This window comes from Lepisma saccharinum, chromosome 21 (genome assembly GCF_977018435.1).
Source record: "Lepisma saccharinum chromosome 21, izLepSacc3.1, whole genome shotgun sequence".
Lineage (NCBI taxonomy): Eukaryota > Metazoa > Arthropoda > Insecta > Zygentoma > Lepismatidae > Lepisma > Lepisma saccharinum.
The window spans coordinates 1,543,738-1,563,654 of NC_139249.1; the positions used below are offsets into that span (position 1 = coordinate 1,543,738).

Consider the following 19,917-nt stretch of genomic DNA (forward strand, 5'->3'; position numbering starts at 1 on the left):
TGCTTTATGTTCGATTAGTTAGTGTCCTCGATTTTCTTTTGTTTGATCAAAAAGGTGGAACAGATGAACGACGATAAGTGGATGAAATAATATGAAAATAACCTTTCCTTTCCCCCCCCCCCGAGACTCGATCCCTGGATCCCCCCTACTTTGCCTCGTTAGGCCATGGTAACTTTCAGGCTCTTTATCATGCCGTAAACCAGTGGCGGGGTATACTTTCTGCCCCCGCACTACGGCCTCTAGTTACATGTTTACCAAGAGAAAGCAAAGTGTCCTTGACCCCCCCCCCCCCAACTCCCACTTCCTTTCAGTTTTTGGAACCGAATCGCCGCTACTGCTAGCAACAGTCATAATGACACATAATGTATTTATTGTACGGCCGATAAGGCTGCTTTTTCTACAGGAAAAGCATGGAACTTAGGATGTATCTATCTACAAACATTTCGGTTGTATGGCCCAAAGATTATCGCCTTCGTCTTGGAAATGTAGTACCATATCTGAGTTTTCGCACCACTCCCTTTCAAGTAATTTTTTCGACAATGAAGCAAACATTTCACAGTTTTTTTTAATCGTTCACAAAGTTTTATTCTACAGTCTTATGTTTGTGTATACTTTGAAAGTAAATAATACAGTACTATATTTTAGGAGAAAATACATTTTAATGTATTTCTATTACAAAGGAGATTATAATCAAGATATGATGCGAGTTAACATAGGAGCGTGTGGCGATGATGATATTTTGCAGTGGAAGAAGTATTAATCTTCCTTAACAGGAAGAGCAAAAATAAATATATCCACTTTTTCGTTAAGTTTGCTGGAAAAGTGGATATATTTATTTTGCTTTTCCTGGTATCAATATTACTCTAATTACATGTATTATTTTTAAGTATGAGCTACGACGGCAAAAGTCCCGGGTTCGAATCCAGACATGGGCATGGGTGTTTGTGAGTTTCCCTTCATCAATTTCATCATGTCATCTTTCATCCTCATCTTCGCGATTAGCCGAAAGTGGCAGAAAATCGAAGTAAAATAAACGAAATCTATTAATAATTAAGTATGGGTTGCTGGATTCCATACTTAGTGGCACGTTTAAGGTAGTGAAGTGCTTAGATGGACGAACAAAATCCTCACTAGAGTTTTTTTTCTGTCGTGAGTGATTGGGAAGTTTACGCACACTTAAGTCATTCAACGTTAGGGTTACGTAAGGTTTTGAAATTCGATTAAATATGAGTTATCGGAGTGTTTTTTTTGTTACTGTCATCCAATATTAACGCCCGGGCTATACATTTTACGAAGGGCACAGCCTGTGTGAACAAGCATTAGTTTAATCGCTAATCCAAGACTTGTAAGGAAATTCTAATTAATGTAATAAAAGCGTTGTAATGTACTCCAAAAACTTCACGTTGCAAAAGAAGCAGAATATATTTGTTTCGTAATTGTTAATGGCCATTTGAATATCTTGTGTCAATGGAAGACATCACAGAAAGCCTGGCAAACAGGTTTGAAGGTAATCCGATGCAGATAAAAACACACAAAGAAACCTTATTTTATTTTAAAACTGTTGCCTTCCCGACGGCTGCTCTGAAAGTAGTACCGCATTCAGCCAAAGGATGGCGCTGGTGTCTTCCGCCGTTTCAGGTATTCGACCGGCTGAAATAGGCCTTGTTAAACTTGAATGAATTTACGTGCCGTTCTCCTTTCATTGAACGAGGTCTCGACGGTTGAATGAACATTACAAATGGAACATAACTTATTGGATAACATTATAGATGTAACTTTAGTTTTCGTTGCGAAGTTTCGTCTCGCCTTTTTATTTCAAAGAAAACATTTTTTTCTTGAAGCGTGTTAGTCTTGTTTGCGTGTCACCTCTTTGCTTATGAGACTCAACCGAGATGAATGTCGATATTTCCATTATAGGGATATTCCAGAGTCGCGTGTGTGACATTCACACATAAAATATAAGGTTCTAGACACGCGATCGGATTAAAATATTCATAATGAACTGATCTAGAATTATAAAGTACTTAATCGTGTCTGCTAACAAATGAAAAAAGACTTTAATATGATGACAAGAGCATGAGTGCATGAAAAGCATTAATGAAAATGTGTTACGTGTGACTTCATTTGTCTGTGAAGTGTATCGGCTACATATTCTAATAATTTTTGTTGGTGAAGCATGCGAATTAAATGTATTTACAAACATTTGGATCTTAATGCATTGGAATTGATTGCTTTTATTTACATGGAGTGTGACCACCAGTGGCGAGGGGGGAGGGGGGAACTGCCCCCCTACTTTTTGCCACTTTTGCCCCTACACTATGCTAAACCTTGTCTAGAAAGAGAAGTAAACTATCCTTGCCCTGTCAGTTTTGGCAGCTTGCCCCCCCCCCCCCCCCCCGCAGGTTTTTGGAACACAATCGCCGCCACTGCTGACCAATTTCTGTGAAATTCTTCTAAATACATGACAGTTTAGCTTAGAACGTTTCTTCGTGTCCCCTTTTCGGAAACTTTTTATTCTGCAGCGATAGTGCAAATTTTGTTTCCAACCCAAGCTATGGAACCGATGACCATATGTGCTTCTAACTGGAAAGGGCTCTCGAAGTATGGCTCACAAATTAATGACAAGAAAGAAATTATACGATGAAGTTATTTACAATATGACCAAGTTACTTTTGATACTAAAGTAACGGAAGCGGAACTTTGAGTTTTTGTTTCTTAAGCCCACTCTAGGCACAGCTAGGTTAATCGGGACGGGGCCTGTAGTTTATTGATTGATTTATTTATTTTACTTACGTTGTCTGCCACTTCTGGCTAATCGCGAAGATGAGGATGAGTGACACTCACAAAGAACACCTATGCCCAGGCAGGGATTCGAACCTGGGACCCCCCCTCCCCCTGAGACCTAAAGTTTAAATTAAGATCTGAGTCACTCCACGAGGTATCAAACCCGATACCCTTTGATCACACGGCGGTGACGTTAGAAGTACTCCATACAGAAGCCTCCAAAAGACGGAAGTGTGGACGTGCCAACGTAATTCGTTTGTTTAAACTGCCTAATCTAACTTGCATTTTGCGATAGCTTCTACCAGTGCGGTTCTGAAGACAGACGCTATCTCTCCGGGTATCCGAAAGTGGCAGCAAAGAGGAAACAAAAGCAAATCAAATCATGACGGAAGACGGTTCACTTCCGAAGGAGCAAAACTTTTCGTTGTGTTCCAAACGGGGAGTTCAGCAGCCAGGCGCTTTTTTTTGCACGTTAGCTCGGGATCAGCCTCGTCGTATGCGATTCCACGGACGCATCAACCGGGAAGTCAATATTAGAACATTCCCAGCGTGTAACACAAAAGCAGACGGAACGAAATGTCGAAATGGCAAGGGGGGCGAGGGGAGGGCAAATGGAACGGGGAGGAGGGGGCATCGACCACGGCAAAGGAAGGAGATTGGATCCGTCACTAGGAGACGCTGGTCGCCCGGGCAACGAAAGCATCCCCTTTTTTCCCAGTATTTTTCCCCGTCGTCCTAAGGGGCTCGCCATTCTTTCCTTTCCGCTGCTTTGCCCACCTCTGCGGACGGACGGCTAAAAATTACCCCGAGCGGACACTTGGACGTGCATCCCTCGCTCGCCAATCGATAGCCAGTGCTTCTGCCAGGGAGGCTTCGTTTTTTTTGCGTTTTCTTGGTTTCTGTAGTCGGCAGAAGTACAAACATATCCAACTGCACTGTTTGGGTGCAGCGGTTCATTGAGAATTGTCCACCCGGGAGGGGAGGGTGGGTTAAGCGGTGTAAATATATATTTAGCCCTAAAATAGTGGCGTATGCTGAATTCAAAACTTGGACTAGCATAATGGCATCATATTCCTCCACTTCCTCTTTTCGCACTTTTTTACGATGTATTTTTTTGTCAACTTGCGTTGTACCTATTCTTGAATATGGTCCCTGTATTTGGTCAATGGCCTGTGATAGCAATATAAAGAGAACAAACAAAGCGGTAAATTTCTTTATCAGAATAGTCAAACATAGATGCCCAGCCCTTGCAAACTTTTCCAAACATGAAATTCTGTCCACTCTTCAAATTCACGATCCGTCCCTTCGCCGTCAAGTTTCAGATCTAACATTTCTTTTCAAAATCATGAATGGACAACTTTTCACTAACGAACTCTTGCCACATCTTCACATCCGGATCCCACGTACCAACAGCAAATGCAACAGCTTCTTTTATACAAAAGCCTCAAGGCTATCCCTAGAACAAAGGTCACTTCTCTATAGGCTACAAACAAGGTACAATACACTAAATGATCCTCCAGGCTTCCATCTATCTAAGCAGGCTTTCAGAAATGCGTGCATCAAGCAGCCGAAGAGAAATTAATATTTGTTATACCCTAGTTATTGTATTATTATTGTTTTTTTTAATTTTATTCTTGTTACATATGTGTGCGTGCTTCTCATTTGTTAATTTCTATTTTTCTCTCTGTTGATATCCTGATATAAAATGGATTCTCTCTGTATTCAGGATTTCTCAAATAAATAAATAAAAATAAATAAATAAAACTTTGACGTTATGGGTCTTGGCAGACGAATCATGAGTAGCAACACACGGTGGAATCCGTATCAAGAACGCCTCCTCCACGAAGCTCGAAGGAGAATGTGCTCTTGCGCTCTGAGGAGGAGGAGACAGGACTGGGTAAATCGCTTCTACAGTAACCAGTAACCCACCTCCGTCGCCATAGGAACACAATGTCAGATGCTTGCGGATGTCTTCCTTCGGTGTTGGAGAAGCCTGTGCACAGCCTCTGGGCTTTGCATCTATCCTAGCTAGCCTAGAATATACGCCTCTGCACCAAAATGACCATAAGTTGAACATCTGGGAATCATTTTAGAAGGATGTTGGGAAAACTTGTTGAGGGTGTGTGGATAAATAAATGTATGATTTATGTAAGTTCAGACCGCACGCGTATATACAACCGAGTCTGCTGCAATTATTTGCTGCGTTTTCTCTACATTTCCGTCTGAGGACACTGGAGTAGGTTTAAAATTATCTACATTTTTAATACGTAATACGTAAAAGCTCATGGAACGAACGTTTTGATAGTTAATCATTGTCGCCATCAGCCAAAAGTAGCAGAAAAGTTACATAAAATAAAAATATAATTAATTACTCTGAGTAAACAAATTTTAGCCAAAAATGAAATTGATAAGAATACTTAAAACATTCATAAAACGAGACTCAGTACTTAACGTGACACAATTATATTAAAAGACGAAAGTAATGGACCAGATATTAAATTGGATAATTCCTTATTATTTACAGAAAAAAAATCTATATTCATCCACAATATAAAAAAGAGTTCGTCTCCTCCACACGATTTTAATCGAGGCATTTCCCTTTAGTAATTTCTGGACGCCGTCTTATATTTAGTTGCTGATCAAGGACGTATTTAGGAGGGGTCCGGACCCCCCGAAAGTAATATACTTAAATAATCAAGATATATTTTTTTAGCTTTTGTTACATAATCGATGGTTATTTGTTTCTACAGAACTTATTGGAAGTCGAGAAATTGGGATCATACGGCTTTAAAGGGCAGTTCCAAAGATTTATCCACACTATTACTTATGATAATATGCATAAAATATCAATCAGGAACTTTACTTTCGTCAATTGAATCTAACTCCTTTCTTTGTTATTCAATAAATATTCAATTCTTCATCTATTTGACATTACCAGGACAGTTGCTTTTATACAAATTTTGGCGATCTTAACTACACGTAAGCTAACAGTTGGGCTGAAAAGTTCGTAGGCTAACATAGTAAAAATTATTTTTTTGACAAAATTCGATTTTATTATTCAATATAGTTGCCTTTGAGGGCGATACAACGATTATAGCGGTCATACAATTTTTCGATGCCATTTTTATAGTACGATTTCTCTTTTGCCTCAAAATAGGCCTCAGATTCGGCGATTACCTCTTCATCAGTGCTAAATTTCTTTCCAGCGAGCATTATTTTAAGGTCTGCAAACAGGAAAAAGTCACTGGGGGCCAGATCTGGAGAATATGGTGGATGGGGAAGCAATTCGTAGTCTAATTCATATAATTTTGCCATCGTTTTCATTGATTTGTGACACGGTGCATTGTCTTGATGAAACAGCACTTTTTTCTTCTTCAAATGGGGCCGTTTTTTCGTGATTTCATCCTTAAAACGCTCCAACAACGCTATGTAATAATCTCAGCTATCTCGATCAACTTCACTTTACGATCATTTAAAATTATTTTGTGGACTTTTTTGATGTTTTCGTCGGTAACAGCCTCTTTGGGGCGTCCACTGCGTGCATCGTCTTCGATGCTCATTTCGCCTCGTTTAAATTTAGCAAACCACTTCTCAACGGTTGATTTTCCTGGTGCAGAGTCCGAATAATGTTTATCAAGCCAAGCCTTGGCTTCAACAGTATTTTTTTTCGCCAAAAAGCAATGCTTTATTAACACACGAAATTCTTTTTTATCCATTTTTTCACAATAACAAAAGCTGCTTCACTCACAATGCTATATCTCACGAACTAATTATCCGGCAGCTGTGAAATTTATACACGTATCTTTTGAAGGTTAGTACTAAGTAAAAATCACATGGATTTAATTCTAGTAACGCCATCTATGAGTCAGCCTACGAACTTTTCAGCCCAACTGTTAGATAATGAATACGTGCTGTTATGTGTCTATTCTTTTACCTTATTTTTACTTCTGTAATAATAACATTACAGTATTAATTATTTTACATATTTAATAAATACTATTTTTATTTAATTATTATAATTATATTATTATTACTACTGTTATTATTGTTGTGACACTTGGTCGGACCTCCCCCCCCCGAAATTTATTTCTAGATACGTACCTGTTGTTGATAAGGACTAATTGTAGCCAGGGCCGGATTATGATGGGTGTTATTGATGCTGCGGCATTAGGCCCATTCCTGAAATAGGCCCAGATGAAAACAGACAAGAATTTTCCGAAAACTGAACAGTTATATTTTGCTATATTAACCTGAAAATAAATCTTAGAAATAAATTTGGAGCCCCAATTTCGGACGTCTAGACACAGCGTTACTTATTATACAGTTACTATTATTCTTTGCGCTGTGACGTAACTATAACGTCGTTGTGTTTATTGTTCACCGAAGATTTCAAGTATCAGGCCCAATTTCGTCTTAATCCTGCCGTGATTGTAACCTAACGTAATGGGCGCGAATAGTCTTAGACGCTGATGTACGTACAATCTTATTGTCAATCGATCTCATATTCTTTGTTTCATCAACATAATTAAAGCTATCTTGTGTAATAGAAGTGAGTGAGATTTACTCAAATCACCTCAACAAAGTTTTATTGGACTTACAGCCAGTGATGTGCGTCTACGCGTAAACAACGATAGTCTACATTCTACACGTAGACTATTTTATACACGTAGATTACGTAATCTATGTAAACAACATGGCGAAAGGTGATAACTTAGCAAAGGGTGCCGTGGAATTAAAATAAAATGATACTATGTATCAGTTGCTGATGTGTGAAAAGAACTTTTCATACTCTTTCTTCAAAATTCGAACAATTTCTCACCTAGGAAGAAACCTAAGGTAGGAAATATATTGTAATGTTTTATGGGAAAAAGACCAGCCTTGCCTCACGACTGCCACCTGTTGTTGTTTTTTGCATACTAGTTATCTTCTTCCATAGTTGATGATAGAAGAGAAGAGAAATTTTGTTGTAAATAGGATTCTTTTCATTTCGTCAGGAACTAAAATAGTTGAAAATGTCACTTTCATTTCATGAAGCCCTTGGAAATTAATTTTAATGCACTTTAGATTGTCTACGTAGTCTATGTAAACTACAACCCAATGTAATCTACGCGTAGATTACGTGTAGACAACGCATGTAGACGTAAACTTATAGTCTACGGCGCATCACTGCTTACAGCTTAACATATGGCTGTTTATGCCCAGCATAAGAGGGAGATTTACAGTGCTCAGTTTGTATAAAGGTGGATACATGTAGGTGGGGTCCATTAGAAATTTCGTACATTCGGAGACATTAAACTGTATTCAGTTTTGTATGAAGTTGAGTTTTGTTTTCCTAATAATGCGAAGAATGGTAAGCCTCGTAGGAAAATATTGCAAAATAATGAACAGTAAAATGTATAATTTCACTTTCGCTAAATAAACAGTAAGTTACTAATTTAATTCGTTATATCAAATGTACAATATATTTTTCTTTCTTTGCAGGTTTGTATTATGATTTAGCCAACAACTTGCTGGTAGATGAGGATTAGTTTTTAGGAGGAAAATGTGCCTGCTGTGACAGTAGCCGTACAAGTGCTAACTGGTAAGTGTACATTTTCCATTCTTTGGTAATGTTTTACACCACATTTAACTGTTACAAGTAGTTCAGGGCAAATGACCAATCGATGAGGGCTGGTTTACATTTCCCAACGTGACGTCCAAATGTTGTGGTTCTCGAAGTATCAAACAAAGGGAATTATTGAAATTCAAGAATTCTTCGTAACCTCTCCTTCCACTGTGAAAGAGTTTAACTGTTAGCGGATCTTTTTACCCCATGCATAATTTTCGAGATTCCCGTTCATTACATTTTGGAAGTACTTGAAGAGTGCTTGAGATGTTCAAACATTTCTGGAGGGGCCAGGGGGGGCCTGCCCCCCAACTTAAAGGAGATAAAAAAATAACACATTATTAAGTTCAGATACTACATTTTTGTTATGAAGCCATACCGCAAATCTTGACGTTTGGCATGATGGCATGTGCTGTAATTGCGCCGCAATAGCGGACGATTTGATTGATGTGTACAGTTTGAAGAAAGAAAAACGTAAAATGACTTTGTGTTGAGTCAACAGTTACTGCTGAGTCATCAAAATAACTTGTATCAAGTATTGTATCAATAAAAAAATAATGAAATGCAAAATGCAATAATCGTACTGTTTTGCTTCTCTTAAAACAGACAACCAATATACTAATTAATATTTATTTACTTAAGCGAGGAAATCAACAATCCTCACGTACATCATATGCTTCTCCCAGAGTCTGCCCCCCCCCCCCCAAAGCAAAAGCTGAAACTCCGCCCATGTGTTCAAACTATTCGCTGTGACGACTTTGCAAGTATAAATGTGTGACGAGAGATTTTCCGCGGAAAGCGTTGCGGAGCACACTTTGAGAGTCGCTGATCCATAGGCACAGAGGGGGCCCAAAGCTATGTAAAGCATAAATACCGAATTGTTTCGTTTGCGCGGGGGGGGGGGGGGGGGCGGTGATGCGCATATAAGAAGAATCATGAGAAAAACATTTGAAAACTTGTAATTACAATTGGTTAGCTCTGAAAACACAAACATATGCACCAGGGTACACCGAACTTTATTTGCTAAATAGAAAATGCTCTTTTGATTAAGTAATTAAACATCATAATACATAAGTGTAACTTTTGATTGAGAATTTGATTATCACGTTCTGTTTACATTTATTCTCACCGATCCTTTATTGGAGTTTAATTTGATTTTGATTTTTGTTATTTGGTGTCGCTTTTATGCCACTTATGGCTAATCGCGACGATGAGGATGAGTGATGAAATTGACGAAAGGACAGTGGCAAAGAGCACCCATGGCCAGACCGGGATTCGAATCCGGAGGCCCTGACTCAACTAGGCAATATCCTCCACATTGAGTGGATATGTCCATTTCAGAAGAGAATCCAGAGTAATGTACCGTCCCTTTGTATGCAAAAGTTTCGAACTAGAAATCAAAGGAAATAAGGACGTAAAATGTTCCCACACAAAATCCCGAATTAATTTGGGAAATTTTCATCACAACGTTCAATGCTTTGTTTGAAAATAATGTTGGAAGTTACACGCGCTGACCTAGATTGGAGTTGTGGACTTTATACTATGAGCTGTAAAGCTATGGGTAGAACTAACGCATAGGAAAGGAACCATTTCTCGCGTGGGTTTGGTCCAGAGAGAGGGAGGCGGTGTTGAGATACCGTGTTGGCTGAACCGTGAGGTTCCCCGATTCGGATGTTGACGTACGTTGAGACTATCTTCCCGTCTTGCACACAGTTGATAAAGGCGGCAAAGCAACCAGACACGGCAAACGGGCCAAGAATTGATTTTCCCTCGCTTGTCTTCGCAAGGGTTTCCCTTTTGCAAATGATCATCGTAAAGCCAGCGACGTTGGGCCGCTTTTATAGACGGGAGCTCCGGTCGGACGGTGCAGTCCCGAAAGGCAAAGGCAGAGGTTTTAATCGTAATGGGAGCGCTGCCTTCTGGGTAATTGAAGTAAAGCTTTGAAACTGTCTCACTGTCTGGCGTTCTCGCGGAAGAACGCTTTCCATCGTTGTCGGTTTTACTAGCTCGTCTGTGCACATAAAACTGGGGCTGCTGGGGAACCGGCATCAAATTCGGAAGATGCGATTTTCATATAGATCCCGGCGTTCGGGCGTTTCCTCCGGGGGAGAGGGGGGGGGAGAAAAAAAGAACGGGGAGAGTAGCAAATCGCTACGGCGCACTTTGGAGAACTCCAGACGAAGCATCATCGTCTGCCATGAACTTCCCTCCTCCCCCCGCTTGTAATACGTCAGCAGTGCTACATGAAAGAATGGCGAGTCACCATGGGCGAATGGTAAGCTTGAAGTCCTTGCAGACACATTCCGTGTAGCGAGTGGTCCACGCTTCTGTTGTCATGTTCGTGTGTCTTTGTTCCAACGTTTCTCGCTTTCCTCCTGTTCCTTACTGTCTAAAGATTTTCTTTCTCGCCGTCTTCTTGTACATTTCTTACCCTATCTTCTTCTCCACTTGTTTCCATTTTACTTCGGCATGAACATTCTCTCTATCTTTCTTATCTCTCTCTCAAACACTCATATTTTTTCCTGTTTTCTCCTTTCTGAATGAATGCATTAAACCCACGGCCACGAAAATAGGCGGCTGAGCTGAATTGCGCTGGTGCCACGTATGGGAAAAGCAAAGCGAGAGGGGACAAGAGTCGCTGGTTCCCGCGCACTATGTGGCAACGTCGACCGTGCTGCGTTGCCTAGTTCGAGCGTCAGACCAACCTCTCTCCGGGGCCTTTTGTGTCATCCGCGACCTTGGAGCAAATACTGTCGGTTTGTATCACACGGATGACAAAGACCAACTCTACAACGAGATATTTCATTCTCTTAAACCTCCGACGTGGCAACAGCGCGAACTTCTGCCACCCGGCTAATTTCATGGCCATGTGTTTAGGTTATCTTGCGTCGCTTTTCTGCCACTTCTGGCTAATCGTGCCTGTTGGGTTAATGGTGATAAGATGAATGAAGGAACAACCAGAAATACATATGGGCCACACAATACTATCCGTACAGAGGATTATTCTGGCTGCAGGTCTAGGCGCCAGTGCTTCGTCAGTCTGCAAGAATGCAGTCCAGGATGTAATACATGGAAGAGAGGTCGACATTTGGGTATCTTCTTTCTGCTCCCTGTTTTCCTTTCTCTTTGTTGCTTTACTTATCTTTCTTTCCCTCTCTCTTTTTCTACAGTTGTTTTCTTTTCTTTCCTCCGTTATATCCGGATCATATTCTGTTTGTCATTTTTATCTTTCTCTCTCTCTGTCTATGTGATTTTCCCTCCTATGATACACCCCATCACCACCTGCATAAGAATGGTGCTACGTGTTCACTGGTTCCTGTATGCTAAAAAACCAGAGCGTCAGATTTGCAATTTCTGTTCTATTTGACTCTTAGGAGAATCATCTATGTAACACCAACGATTTTATTATATCCATTCAAACGTACAGAACAGTGAGCTCGGGGAATAACATCTTGTGTACGTCTACTAGATTGATTGATTTGCTTTATTTTACTTCGCCTTTTGTGCCACTTTTGGCTAATTTGCGAAGATGGGAATGAGTGACGATATGATGAATGGATACTCACAAACTTCCATGCCCAGGCCGGGATTCGTACCCGAGACATCTGGCGTCGTAGCGCGATGTGCTAACCACTTCGACACAGGGGCCGGCATAGATCCAGTACACAAAGATCTGTGAGACAAGAATCGTCTGTAAGAGAAAATGAATAACAAAAAGACGGGGTGAAACGTTAATTAAATATAACGCATCTACGCTCTCTGCGATTCGGAAAATCTCATGTAGCAGATCCACAACTCTTGCATCCCGACGCACTCCTGTTCTGTGTGTGGTTGGGACAGGAGAGGTAGCTCCCGTACTGTCTTCCTTGCGTGAACTTAATTGTTCTGTATTCGTTAGTTTACCTTCGGTTCAGTCATGCACGTTCCAGTTTCTCCCGGTTTATTACTCCAGACATTACTACATTCGATATCCTTATGTGGCTTTCAGTGTTCTGCCTGAGGGGAGGAGAGATTGGGAAAGGTTGTAATAAGCCCCCCCCCCCCCCTTTCCACGCTTCCTTTTACAAGAGAGCCGCATTTGGGAAAATGTGTTAGATTATATCTCTTTCTCGCAGCAAGTGGGCACTTTTCGGTCTGTGTTAGGGAATTTCTGGGAAGAGCGGTTGGCAACACTGTCACCGTGGCAGAGAGAACATTCTGGACATCTTTGCGTGTTCGTATGGAACAGAGTTTCCGGCAGAAGTCGCCGAATCGATGCGCTTTTATTGAGTACGCCATCAGTTGCCGCTCTTGGTGAGCTCGGTCTTGCAATCTTTTCTTTCACCCCCCCCCCCCCCCCTCTTGCCTCTTCTCCCTGTCGCCCTTTCCTGGCTGGATTCGTTCGTTTGGCACGGCGATCGAAGTGACACGGACGTAACCAGTTTTCCAAGAAGGATGGACGAATATGACAGTCACAAAACACACGCGTGTATACTTTTTTTTTTACAGGTAGCCTGTGCAGAGTTGAAAAAAAGATGAAAAAAAAAGGGCAAACTGAAAATCTTGCAGATGCACTGCGGGTGTTGTAAACTGCTTGTGCATCGCTTTTGCACAGATAGAGGAATCGTATTGTTCCCTGTAGGATTTATTTTCATATTTTATTTGCACACTGCAGCAGACACTTTTCTGATGATTGACGTGGGATTCACATCAAGGTCACACACGGGGTGTCGCCGTAGAACACGGACAAAGTTTCACAATATGTGAAGAACATCAAGAAGATTGACTGATTTGATTGATTTTTCTGCCACTTTTGACTTATCTCGTCAAAGATGAGGATGAGTGATGATGTAATGAACTTGATGAAGGGACATTCACAAAGTACGCGCATGACCAGGCCGGGATTCGAACCCGGAAAACATCAAGAGGAAAAACTGTTAACAACCGTGAACCTGTGCAATGTGTTGGATATAGCTATTCAGAATAAAATTCCGTTTTTCTAGCGTTCGTAGCGTCGAAACGAAGCTCCAAAGAGAAAAACGTCGTTGAGAGAGGTTTTAAAGTTTGAGTTTAACGTCCATTTTGTGCGCACATGCAGGCCAATCCAGACCGGACTTATAGTTTAAAGTGGCAATCAAACCACTACGTGCCTCCGCCGGCTATCCAACCCAGGACCCTTTGATTACAGGCTGACTTTACCACTACGCTGTTGGTTGACTGATTTTTATTTAGCGTCGCTTTTCTGCCTCTTTTAGCTAATCTCGACAATGAGGATGAGTGATATGAAATTCATAAACCCACTCTCACAAAGAACACCCATGCCGGGATTCAAATCCGGGACCCTTGGCGTCTTAGCGCAGTACGACATAGGAAAGGCCTTATCAAGAAAGGTATTATCCTTGTAGGCTAGGCTGAACCTTTAACCGTCGCCAGGGGTATGGTATGGTATGGTATGGTATGGTATTTCAAAATCTGAAAAATTACAATTGCCTAGAATTCCTTGTACAGGGTGGGCACAAAGTCCCGTGACCCCCCTCCACGTGACTGCAATTGCTGAATTATTATTTGTTGCTAATGCATGTATATATTGCAGGTGTAAATCATGTCTGACACAAGTGACTACACAGAAAAGAAATGCCTTTAGTAGTAGAGGAGTAGCTGAAAAAGTATTCAACTGTAATACTTGCGACATACAATATTAGCTGTGTGTGACATCGTTAATACCTGCTGGCTCCTCCTTTCCTCTCCTTGATTTCCTGTAACCGTCGTGGGACTGATTTCAGCACGATCTCTGATGTTTTTTGGAATATATGAAAATCGCACCCAGTGAAAATCCCGCCCATACAAAGATCTGTGTAAATCGCCACCAGTTTTAAGTATTCATTCCTATCGAGTAATTCGACTAATTTTTTTCGACTAATTAGTCGATATTTTATTTTGACTAACAACTAATTAGTCGATGGTGCTCATCGAAGGTATTGGGATGATTTATAATACTCTCCATCCAGTACAATCAGTACAATTACTGCATCTCGCATCTTTTGTACAAATTAACTTTTCGAAGGTCCTCCTGGATACCTTTCGTTATCATATATCGCCAACTGAACACGTACAGAGGGGTTTCATACAATGTAATATAGCCTGTACGAACAAGTATGGTACATACTATATGTGGGGACTGTTGTTGGTTGAATACTTTTTTTGAGTCACTGTAAGTAGTCACGAAAATGTTGACAACATCTATGCAACAACGAAAACAAGCCACATGAAGATTCACATGAATGCTGTAGAAGGAAATCTAAGCAGATGCAATTTTTCAGATTTTGGAATAAAGCTGTTTTTAGAATGGAGATGACAAAGGCCAGTCGAATGTACTGTTCAGCCTTATGCGATTACACACTGTGCATATTGCTTGTACTGTGTATTTAGAGGCAAGACCGAGAACGAAACAGACATTTTACTTGGGACTTCGAGTGCTTGGCAACTCAATGCGGCCGTTGCATGTAACAATGTTTGTCGCAGAGGAAATTTCAGCCCAGGAGAAGCTTCACGAGCAGTGCAGAGAAAGCAGCGAGGTTTCCGGTGGAAACTGGTTGCGACTTGGCGAGAGAAGTTTCCACGCATGACGGGGCATGCATAATCTTGTAATCACGTTCACTTGGTCGCAGCCGAATTCCTCGAACTGCAGGATGCAAAGGGCGAAAGGATTCAGCGGGCACGACGTTCACTTCGGTGCTGTTTTAGAAATGTGCACCTTCTCGGAAAGTGGTGTGACGAACCTGTAGGATCTTCGTGTCGAATGCTTGTCGTTTGATTCTTTTTGTAATGCAACTAATACAAGGCGTCCGCTATAGGTGTCGAGCAAGAATTGTATAATCTGTGGCAAGAATAGCGCACACATCATTCTACTTTTCTCCCGTGACATAGTTTTGGCACATACGGATTACAAGTTTCCAAGAAATGTAATCATTAGGGGTCGGAAGTTGAGGAAAAATCATTTTTTTCCTAGTGTCCGAAGACGAGGCCCAACATAATATATATTCATTTTGGGTCATTGTAGGCCAGAAAAAGGTGGGTTTTATTTGTCCTTTTTTGCCTTTTTCGGCGTTTTTTGGCTTATTGGTCCTTTTTAAGCCTTTTTTTTTAGGTCTTAACGGCATTGTTTTGCAACTAACTTCACCTTCTTACGACTACGTTTTTATACTCATTCTCAATTCGAATCATCATCAGTTCATCACCTCTTAAACACCTTTTCTGTAGTAAAGAAATAAAGAAAAAGAAATAAATAAATATATTTGAACCATCCCTGAAACGAGAGAAAAACATTTTTGGACGACTGAAGCAGGTACAGTACAATGTCCTTTAACCGTAACTTGTCTGGAAGTTCGCGCTGGAGATGACTATTGTTATATAGTGCAATGCCAACTGGGGTAAGGTTTCCGAAGTCCTATTTCTGAAACCCTAGTGTGGTTAGGCCAAATATGATTTTTCAAATTATGTTAATCTAAAAAAATATATGATGTCTGAAAGAAGATGCATTTCATTCATATAGTTTTTTTCGCACTGTGTGTTCCATACCACCAGATTTTTGTATTTCTTTTATTAATTAAATATGTAATTAAAACTGAAGTTATTAATTAATTTTGGTCACATTTATACGTCCTTTTTTCCGTTTTTAGGTCCTTTTCTTGATATTTTTAGGTCTTTTTTTTTGGAGATTTATAGGTCTTCAATTTCCGAGGTCTAGTAATCACTAATCACCTATGGGTGTCGAGACAAGGGTTGAACGGGTCTGTCGGACCCCCCACCCCACCCGCTCCCACCGGAAATTGTCGTTTAAGTTACGACAAATCAGAAATGTTGCCTCGGTGACCTAGTCGGTAGGGCGTCTGACTGCCTCGCGGGAGACCATGGTTTGATTCTCGGGGTGGGTGATCTACGATCGGAATTTTCCGGGCCTTGCCCCCGCATAAAGCGGCTTTGGGGCTCACCCAGCCTCAAATCAATTGGTACCTGGGGCAACCCTGGGGGGCATAGACGACCGGAGCGTGGTGCTGATCACATCATCTCCAAAATGACCCGAGATTGAGAATGTATTTGGTCTGCCCCCAAACTTTTTGACCCCGCACTATGACCTCTGATGCTAAGCTTTGCCTACAAAGATAAACTGTTCTTGCCCCCCCCCCCTTTCCCCACTTTTGTCACCCAATCGCCTCTACCGATTTCCAATATATGGGCAAGTTTTTCTGTAGAGAATGAAGTTGGATAGTTGAATTTCATAGGAAATAATGCTTAGAACTTTCGTTGACTTGTTAATACTCATAATATTGTTTAATAACGGTGATAAGTAGGGAGCGGAAGTTGATGACCTAAAAAATATAGGTATATGACCTATAGAATGTCCTAAAAAATGGGGAAAATTGACGTAAAAAAATGCAAAAAATGACCATTAAATTTATTAGTTTCGAAATGAAAAGGAAATTAAACAAAATGCAATCTTACTTTTTTTTAAAAAAAAAAAAAGGCACCAAATGATACCACATGCACATTCAATTAAAATATGCAACGAGAATTTCCAATGGAAAAATCTTATCTTAAATCTGAGTTTGCCCCAGACGGACACCTAATAGTTTCCCCCGACACAACAAAGACTGTCACCAGTTCAGCATTTCTTTTGCTCATAAATTACAATCCTGCGAGATATAGGGAGTCCATAAAGTCCTGCAAAAAACTAAAACTCTATAACTTGAAAACTATTAAGTTTATTAACAAAATATTTTGTGTGTAGTTACAGCAAGGTTCAAAGTTTATTTCCTGCTTGTCAGGTTCATCTCCAAACCTCCAATTGTGCACCATTCACGTCCAAGCACTGTGCAGTCTTTTTGCGAAACCGAGAATTGCGTGCTGACGGTGCTCTCCTGGGATATTCAGAATCACATCTCTTATTTCTTTTTTAGGTCATCCGGATTAGCTGGTTTCTGTGAATACACAAACACCTCGGTCTTTACATGTCCACACAACCAATAATGGCAAGGTGTCAAGTCTGGTGTTCTTGCAGGCCAAGGTGTGGGCCCTCTTCGGCCAATCCATCTACCTTGAAATTGTTTGTTAAGAGACTGCCGAAGGTGAAGGGCCGAGCCTTCACTTCTTGCGTACGATCTTATGTAATGTTGACTTCGGTATTCCCAGTTCCAAGGATCTTCGTTTAAGCGATTTCATTGGACTCCGATGCACGCTGTCCTGCACTGACTGAATCACATCGTCACTCGATCCTGGCCTTCCACTGCGTGGCAAATCAGACACACTTCCCGTTGCCTTGAACTTTTCGTACCATCTCTTGATACTTGAATTTCCTGGGGGTGGTTTCCCATATGTTGTCTGGAACTTTCTCTGCACTGAAACACAAGATTTTTAACTCTGCAAACCACAGAACACACTGTGCCTTTTCCTGGATGGACGCCATCTTAAGTCACATGATCACGTGATTACCAGTGCAAGCGTCACTGAGCAGTGTGGCCAGAACAAAACTTTAAACTTCCACCCTTCTCACCCAAAAAATGTGTATTGTTAAACGCAACAGCTAAACAGTTATAGAGTTTTAGTTTTTTTGCAGGACTTTATGGACTCCCTGTACGTATATAGGCCCATGTTGACGTTGGTGAAAAGACTTTATTACCAAAATGAAAGAAGTGACAAAATATGACGAAACAATACACCGAATATTGCGAAAAATGACGGAAAAATGCCGAACATCGGGGAAAATTACCCAAAACCTGAAAATTGGCAAAAAATGCAAAAAAAGTGCACTTTAAAATTACCTTTTTTTGGGTTCTAGGCGAAGTGTAATATTGTGTGTATCTAATGGGCATCGTGTCCGAGATGTCAGAAAAAAGATGACATTTCATCAACTTCCGCTCCCTAGTGATAAGATTCCTAAACACAAAATTTCTAAGTGAGAGTATGAGCGAGCGCCAATGCCTGGAAATACTGCTTATGTTTCCGCATTCTACTTGACCCAGAATGATGGGAGATCAATTTTGAAGATGTATAAATGGAGGCATAATTAATTGTCGTTTAATTAGCGACGGTTCACAGTACAAGCTTATGCAAAAGAAAAGCTGGTTCTTTCTTTCGTGTGGTGGCAATACTGCTTCACGGGACGATGTAATAAACAGTCGAGAGTTGCATTGGCGAGCATTGAAGACGCGTGAAATTGCCCCGTAAACGTCGGTTTATAAGTGCATTTCCGCAGTCCCTTCTTGGAGAACGGTTGTTCGTTCCATAACTATTATTACGCTGGAAGCAATTATTAATGCACAGTTCAAAGTAGTTATAATAAAGACCTTTTAAAATTGCAAACAATTTTGGAAAACACCGTGAAGGTGGGATGAGAAGTTTGAATCGTGAAGAAGAAGAAGAAAGAGTCCACGTGTTAAGATGTGTGTTCTAAAATTCAGAAGGAGAGACTGAAAAGTGGTTTGTTTCAGACTCGGGCAGAATGTTACAAACATGGACGTTGCGAGAAATTTTATGTAGGGGTGGTCAGAAAAGGGTCACCATGTGGCCGTAAATGATTCTTCAAAACAAACTTAAGCCGACCTCCGTGGCGTAGTGGTTATCACAGCGCGGTATGGCGCCAGGGATCCCGGTTTCGAGTCCCAACCTGTGCATGGATGTTCCTTGTGAGTGTCCCTCCATCAATTTCATATCCTCACCTTCGAGAGAGAGACAGGTAAAGATGGAAATGGAGAGAAAAGAGGGAGAGAGAATGAAAGGGAAAGAGAAACGAGGAAAAGAAACAGAAAAAGGGGAAGATTGAATAGGGAAAGAAATAAAAAGGGGAAGAGAGAGAATAGGGAAAGAAGCAAAAAAGGGGAAGAGAGAGAACAGGGAAGAAACAAAAAGGGGAAGAGAGAATAGGGAAAGAAACACAAGAAGGGGAAGAGAGAGAATAGGGAAGAAACAGAAAAAGGGGAAGAGAGAATAGGAAAGAAACACAAGAAGGGGAAGAGAGAGAATAGGGAAAGAAACAGAAAAAGGGATAGAAAGAAGAGGGAAAGAAACAGAAGAGGATAGAAAGAGAAAAGGAAAAGGAACAGAAAAGGGGATAGAAGGAGAAAATAGGGATAGAAAGGGGAAAAGGGAAATAAACAAATAGAAAAAGAGAAAAGAACAGAAAAAAGAAAGAAAAGATGGAAAGAAAGGGAAAGAGAACAAAGAGGGAGAGAGAAAACGTAGAAACAAAGAAAGAGGGAATAGAGGAAATAGAGAAAGGAATAGGGCAATAAAGAGAAAAAAGGGAAGAAAAAGAGAAAACAGAAGGAAAGATGGATAGAAAAAGAAGCGAAGTAAAATAAAGCAAATCAACAAAACAAACTGAATGCATATGGTAATGGACAACTTGACTGTACATTTCTACTTCTTCCATCGAACTTGTTCAAACGAAGCGGAAATTATCATAGGAGCAACTCGGAGCATCTGGGACAGGCATAAGATGGTCTAGAACTTGCGAGAAGCTACCTTTATGCAAAAGTGGAGGAAGTTGCTCT

The 19,917-nt window shown here is 40.7% G+C and overlaps 1 protein-coding gene across 7 annotated transcripts in view; it reads left to right on the plus strand.

Moving 5' to 3' along the window:
• Positions 1–19,917, plus strand: part of LOC146004333 (bromodomain adjacent to zinc finger domain protein 2B-like) — a 164,181-nt gene that overhangs the window by 24,005 nt on the left and 120,259 nt on the right. For all 7 annotated transcript variants that reach the window (XM_083143110.1, XM_083143112.1, XM_083143115.1 and 4 more), the window contains exon 2: positions 8,266–8,365. The gene's annotated coding sequence lies outside the window, so the exon portion shown is untranslated. The remainder of the gene's footprint in view (positions 1–8,265; positions 8,366–19,917) is intronic.